Source organism: Cynara cardunculus (assembly GCF_001531365.2).
Source record: "Cynara cardunculus var. scolymus isolate 2C chromosome LG 1, CcrdV1, whole genome shotgun sequence".
In the NCBI taxonomy this organism is placed as follows: domain Eukaryota; kingdom Viridiplantae; phylum Streptophyta; class Magnoliopsida; order Asterales; family Asteraceae; genus Cynara; species Cynara cardunculus.
The window spans coordinates 12,001,113-12,007,779 of NC_037528.1; the positions used below are offsets into that span (position 1 = coordinate 12,001,113).

General features: G+C 32.5%; 4 non-coding genes across 4 annotated transcripts; all 4 read right to left on the reverse strand.

The window, feature by feature from the left end:
• Positions 1 to 1,925: 1,925 nt before the first annotated feature.
• Positions 1,926 to 2,051, reverse strand: LOC112503540. The gene has a single exon (XR_003068012.1). It is a non-coding gene; the product is annotated as a small nucleolar RNA snoR77 (small nucleolar RNA).
• Positions 2,052 to 2,127: 76 nt separating this feature from the next.
• Positions 2,128 to 2,223, reverse strand: LOC112503490. The gene has a single exon (XR_003067994.1). It is a non-coding gene; the product is annotated as a small nucleolar RNA snoR1 (small nucleolar RNA).
• Positions 2,224 to 6,390: 4,167 nt separating this feature from the next.
• LOC112503545 lies at positions 6,391 to 6,516 on the reverse strand. Its single transcript, XR_003068014.1, has one exon. It is a non-coding gene; the product is annotated as a small nucleolar RNA snoR77 (small nucleolar RNA).
• A 71-nt stretch (positions 6,517 to 6,587) lies between these two features.
• Positions 6,588 to 6,667, reverse strand: LOC112503492. The gene has a single exon (XR_003067995.1). It is a non-coding gene; the product is annotated as a small nucleolar RNA snoR1 (small nucleolar RNA).

The following is a 6,667-nucleotide window of genomic DNA, read 5'->3' on the forward strand; positions in this document are numbered from 1 at the left end:
GACCAGAACCGACTTTGCATCAGGAGTGATAGGGAACAGTTAATGACCAACGATCCAGAACTTATTACAGTTTTCGTCAAAAAAGAAAGTCCGGCCCAGCCCAAGACTTATAGTTTTCATCAAAAATGAAAATCCGGCTCGGCCCAAGACCGGTTATCAATCCAGCCCAAAACCAACCTATTTTTTTTAAAATATTACCATTTTATTACCAATACCCAACAGCCAATAACAAATTTTTCTAATTTTTTTATCATTTTTTGTCCCATTTATTCTCTATTCAATGTTCATTACATATAAGTTTTATGGTGTTTGTAGAAAAAATAACAGCCCATAAACATCCATAATTTTTGCTATAATTCATAATTACGACTCGTATTCTTGTAAAAACATTTTTTAAGTGTATTTAATTAACCAAACTATATATTTTCAATTATATAAGATTAACACTTCTTTATATTTTTTTAAAATCAAGTAAAAAAAAATTATTAAAAAAATACATAGAACCGATTTAAGCCCAATCTGAGTTATTGGGAAGACCAGTTACACCAAAACCGATAACCAAATCTTTGCATCTCTAGCTGCCACCGAAATTGTTTGTGTTTATGTCAGGGACGGATGCATGTGATAAGGGTTGGGGTCCTGGGCCCCAAACAAAATCAAGTTTACAAAGCCTTTTTTTTACTTTACTTATAATTTTTATGTTTATCTAACCAGGCCTCCAATAAAATAAACATGAAGGCCAATTACTCCAGCCTAGCCCATTGGTTTTTTCCACCTTTTTTAGTCAAATGGAAATGTTACGTTAGGCAAATGGAAATAGCAGTTGGTGACCTCAATTCTACCTAAAAATCCATCCTGCTGAAATGTCATTTTATACTTGAAATTGAAATTAGCATGAATAGAACCTTTTAGTTAAAATTATGATTGAAATATATCCACTTTCTACAAGATATTGACACCAATTGTGGCAATGGATAATTGGATATGTTCTAACAACGGGCAACTGGTTATTATCTTCTTGAACTTGGACAAGGAAATTAAGAGGCCGTTTACCAAAAACGTACCCGGCAAGTGCTTATCGATAGAATTCAACGCTATTATTTACTTATTGAGTAAGATTTTTAGTCCACCGAAACAGTACTATATGCAACAATTTACACACTAAGATTTTATAACTGTAAAAGTCGTTGCCCTCACTCACTCTTACCAGGTTTGTTTTTTGGTCTTCACCATATTCATCCGGTATAATAACATGACTTGGTAAACATTTACGCGGATAAACAATTGGTAAACAACCCGTAAGCATCACTTATAAGGATAAAGTAGAAAGAAACAAATCCACTAAAGAATTTAATTATATCATGCCTCCTACAATATTTTTTTCTGCATCCGCCGCTAGTTCACGTAACATTACACCAAGTTATTTTATGTTTCTGTTAGATTAGTTGATCATTTGATGGTTACCTAAGTTCCCACATAACTTTCTACACTCAACTTCTGTGTTTAATTCAAATTTATGTTGCTGAAGTTTTAATGTATTTTAAAATGTTTATTGTCTTTTAAGATGTTTCTCTCTTGAAATCAAGGTTTCGTTTGAAATAGTTTTGCTACCGTCTTTTTTCTTGTTGAAAGAAGTATACACAATGAATAATCCAATCCAATCCAGAACAACCCAAAGAGTATAATCAAACTTAACCCAAACCTTGCAACTTAGATCTATGTTTAAGAATTAAAGTTGAAATACATCAATAAAATTCATTGCCACAATCTGCAAGCTTTTCAAAATTCAACGTTAAATTCATCTTCGTTTTGAAATCGGAAGCAAGTAAAACAAGAAACACGAGAAAACCTCTAAATCGATCATCGTGATTGATAAACATCAATTTTGAAATATGAAGTCGAAATAGATGGAAAAAAGGACTGAAAATGTACTTAGGCTTACTAGACCAGCTTCATAGAGTTTGAATCTCAACAAATCTGAAGAGCATAAGAAATTGATTTACGATCAGAATAACACCTACCTTCCGAGTGATTCACAAAGGTGGTTGCCTGAATTTCTGATCGATAAAAATATACAAAAACAAAAACTTTCAAAACTCAAATCGATACAACGGAATAGAAGAGGAAGGCTCAGAGTGTTGCTTTATGTGCTCAACGAACAGCTTGTGAAGACCATTCTCATACAAGAGGTGTCAGAATATTAAGCAATCAATCATCAATTTCTTCCATCACCACAAAAATGAAAGCAGAAACAAGTTACTAGAAAAGAAAAACCTTTCAACAATAAGGGGTAGAAGGCCAAGGCGGCTGATTCTAGGGTTCGAGTCTGAATTATGATTTGAAGACGACGTTGAAGTTCGGTATATATAGATTTCTAATGGGCTTTTTTAACCTTAGGCCCAATAACTATCAACTGCCCCCCTTCCACCCGTATTACCCTATTCCGTTTTCAGGTATAGTTATATGAAGAAAAAAAAAATCAATGGATTAATATAATTGATAAAATCAATAGAAGGTTTACAAATTAAAAAAAATTGAAAATATAACTAGATAACTAATTATATTTCTATAATATTTTAAATTTTACATCTGTATGTATATTTCGGGTTTTCAAATAGGTCGGATGGCCAAAAATCATACCCAACCCAAACTCAAATATTCAAATGTATGGCAAAACTAACAAATGCAACCTTCAACTGCAAGCATATATGCCTAATAGTTGCTATAGAAAAGCAACATGGTATATTAAGGAATAAGGATATAGTACTTACGCTTTCCACAAAGAAGAGATATGTTGGTTCTCAAAATAAAAACGATACAGAATTTGTTGTCGGTTTAATACCAACATATTTCTATGTTCTTACTTTTCCTTTGATATATGTTGGAACCCCATTCACTCTTATAGAGAGTAATCTAATGGGGATTCACATATTCTCTAGTAATAAATTCTGTTGATGGTGGATATCACAAGATCAAGTCGATTTTCTGAAAATACAATTACGATAGAACAAAAAGAGGCATTGGTTGCTATGAAGCAACAAAATCATAAGACGCAATTAAACAAATAAATGAAAATGGTTGTTTTTCGTCAGACGTGCATACTAATGAACAATCACACAATTTTATGTCGTTCAGGTGGAAAAACCAAGAGAGAACAAAAATAAAATACAACGAAGTTTGAAGAATTATTAATAGAACGTGAAAATTTCGAACTTTTTCAATATACAACAGTAAAGTCCATGAATCAAAAAAGAGGGATTTGAAAGGAAAACATAAAGTAAACAAAGAATTATAGGAGTTTGAAAGACCCTTACCTTAACATGGATTGAGAATTTCTTGTGGCGAACAGGAAAAGAAAAGGTTGAATCATCGGACTGAAAGCTAAGGAAACCGCGACGACTTGGGGAGAGTTGAAGATCTTGCTCCTCATTTTAGTTGTTTTTTATTTTTGAGACAATTTATTTTAATTAAGCATAAGGACCAAAAATAAATAAATTGTAAATTATAGAAAAGAAAAAACAAATAGTGTATATTACTGAAAAAAAGCAACAAATTGTAATTATAAGGATGAAACCTGCAATTTGACAAAAACAAGGGACCAAAATAAAACATTATTTTTAGAAGAATATAAATTTTAAAAATAACTTTGTTTATTTTTTTTATAATTAAAATGCAAACACTTCGTTAACATTTGAATTCACAGATAGTGGTTTTTTCATAAACAAGTTCCGGATGAAGATGTTTTTAGCAATTCAAAAATAATTGAATTACGGATTATGAATTTTTAATATGTAGAATATTTGTTAAGCGTTAAGTTTGGATCAAATTAAAAATGCAAAGTGAATGGAAAAACATGCGTGGAACGTGGAAAGTACAGGGATCGGATGCCTTTACAGCAACATCATGGACATGTTTTGCAAAAAAATAAAACAATTGAAATTGATCGAGGAGAAGGAAAGAATTGGTTTGGACAGCAGTGGTTATAGCACTCAAAATGACATAAAGGAGATGTCATTCATGTGGTATATGTTGAAGTTACAAAGAAAATCGCAAAACGAATAACGAGAAAATAGTAAGGAAGGAGGAAGAAGATTATAAGCTTATTGGAGTTTCACGAGTTTACTGATGATTCAAGGTAATTTCTCATTCCAAACTCCCGTAAGCTTGTTATTAAGGTAGTATTTTATGTTTTACAAGTGTTTGGTGTGAGATTCAAGGAAAATAGAGGCATTATGTATGCTTCAAATGCTTCATATGGAAAATGTTAGAGCGGTGTGCTATTTGCAAAATGTAGCAAAAAAGAGCGAGGAAAAATGACCCATAAATGAGTTGTTTATGGCTTGAAATCGAATTGTTGCAATGGTAGATCCTTAGTATGTTGCAAGTGACCTCAAAAGCAACATGTGTAAAATTGTCATGAAGTTGCATGTGACCAAGGATTGGGCGAGTTGGTAAGCAATTTGCTCCAAGTCGCTTGAAAATGTGTCATATTACCTAAAAAGTTTACATTAATGTACCACTGACAGATATTGTAAAGAATTTGACCCGCATATTATTAAAGGTCCAGACCTTATGATGTATGTTTTACATAAACCTCTATATACGCAGCATTCCTTATGTGCAACAATCTTGTACTTTAACATGCATTTCAGTGTAAAAAAACAATGTCTATTGAAACATGTGAGACTTGATTTAAGTTCTTGATCATGTTTTTACTTAAGGTTTAGTGTAATGTCAAGGTTAGTTAACTTATAAAACCAAAGGGACTGGCATTTGGCTCCACTCCTTCATGATTATTTGGTTCGTGGTATATGTGTTATTTCAACTACGTTTATTTGATTTGCTACAGTTTTCCTGCTATTGTTTTGGTATGTAACATGTTCTTACTGCCGCTAGAGATGGTCAAATGGGGTTGCCACCCGGGACCGATGGAGGACTAAGACCAAGATCGGCCAAAACTGAGACTGATTGGGACCGGTTAAAGACCGGCGATCCATAACCGATAACAGTTTTCATCAAAAAAAGAAGGTCTGGCACAATGCAAGACCTGTTTTTGGCCCAGCCTGAAACCAACCTGATTTTTCAAATATATTACCGTTTTATTACCTATACCCAACAGCCAATAACTAATTTTTCTCATTCTTAGACCATCTTTTGTCCCATTTAACCTCTTTTCAATACATAAAAGTCATATGGTATTTGTAGAAAAAATATCAACTTATAAACGTTAACAATTCTTGCTATAATTCATGATTTCAACTTCTGCTTTGACTCGAATGAATGTTCTGAAGAAACCTTAATTATGTTATAGAAAAAGAGGATTCTTGCGTTTTTACCCTCCTGCTGAGAAATCATTGATTTCTTGGCTCATTTCTTAAAATACTTCAAATGTACACGCAAGAAATAGGCCAATTCAACGGCTTTTTGTTCAAATTCCCGTGAAGTAAAATTCTCATCAGTACGAGTCAATGGAATGGCTCCCGGACCTCTGATATCCATATAAAGAACACGACGAACATAAATACCCTCTTTTAACTTCTATTTTGATAGACTGAATATCTTTTATAAGAAATCGAAGGAAGACCCAACGATTCTTTCCAGTATTCTCGTAAAAACATATTTTTATATGTAATTAATTGACCCAATTACATATTTTTAAATGTATTAGAACAATACTTTTTTGTATTTTAATTTTTATTTTGTAAAAATCAAATTTTAAAAAAATACATAAGACCAATGTAAGCCCGGTCTGGGTTTTTGACCGCGCTAAACCCCGTTACAGGAATACTGTTCAGAAGCAGGACCATTTTTTGCATCACTAAAATTGTTTTTATTTACGTTAGATTACACCAGAGTTGTTTTATGTTTCTGTTAAATAAGCTGATCCCATCTATTGATGGTTGTCTATTGTTCCAACATAACTTCCTACACTCAACTTCTGTGTTTAATTCAAACTTATGTTTACAGTAATCTAATGTATGTTATGAATTAAGGTTTCGTTCGGAATAGTTTTGCTACCGTCCTTTTTATTGTTGAAAGAACTATACACTACGAATAACCCAATCAAACCAACCAAAAAGTATAATCAAAACTCAACCCAAACCTTGCAACTTAGGTTGAATAGATGGGTTCATATATGTTAACAAAATAGAAGAAAATTCATCAAAATTTTAATCCAGATCTATGTTTAAGAATTCAAGTTGAAATACATCAATAAAATTCATCGCCACATTCTGCAGGCTTTTCAAAATTCAACGTTAAATTCATCTTCGTTTTGAAATCGGAAGCAAGTAAAACACGAAAGACGAGAAAACCTCTAAATCGATCATCGTGATTGATAAACATCAATTTTGAAATATAAAGTAGAAATAGAAGAAAAAAGGGACTGAAAATATACTTATGCTTACTAGACCAGCTTCATAGACTTTGAATCTCAACAAATCTGAAGAGCATAAGAAATTGATTTACGATCAGAATAACACCTACCTTCCGAGCGATTCACAAAGGTGGTTGCCTGAATTTCTGATCGATAAAAATTTACAAAAACAAAAATTCAAAACTCAAATCAATACAATAGAAGAGGAAGGCTCAGAGTGTTGCTTTATGTGCTCAACGAACAGCTTGTGAAGACCATTCTCATACAAGAGGTGTCAGAATATTAAGCAAT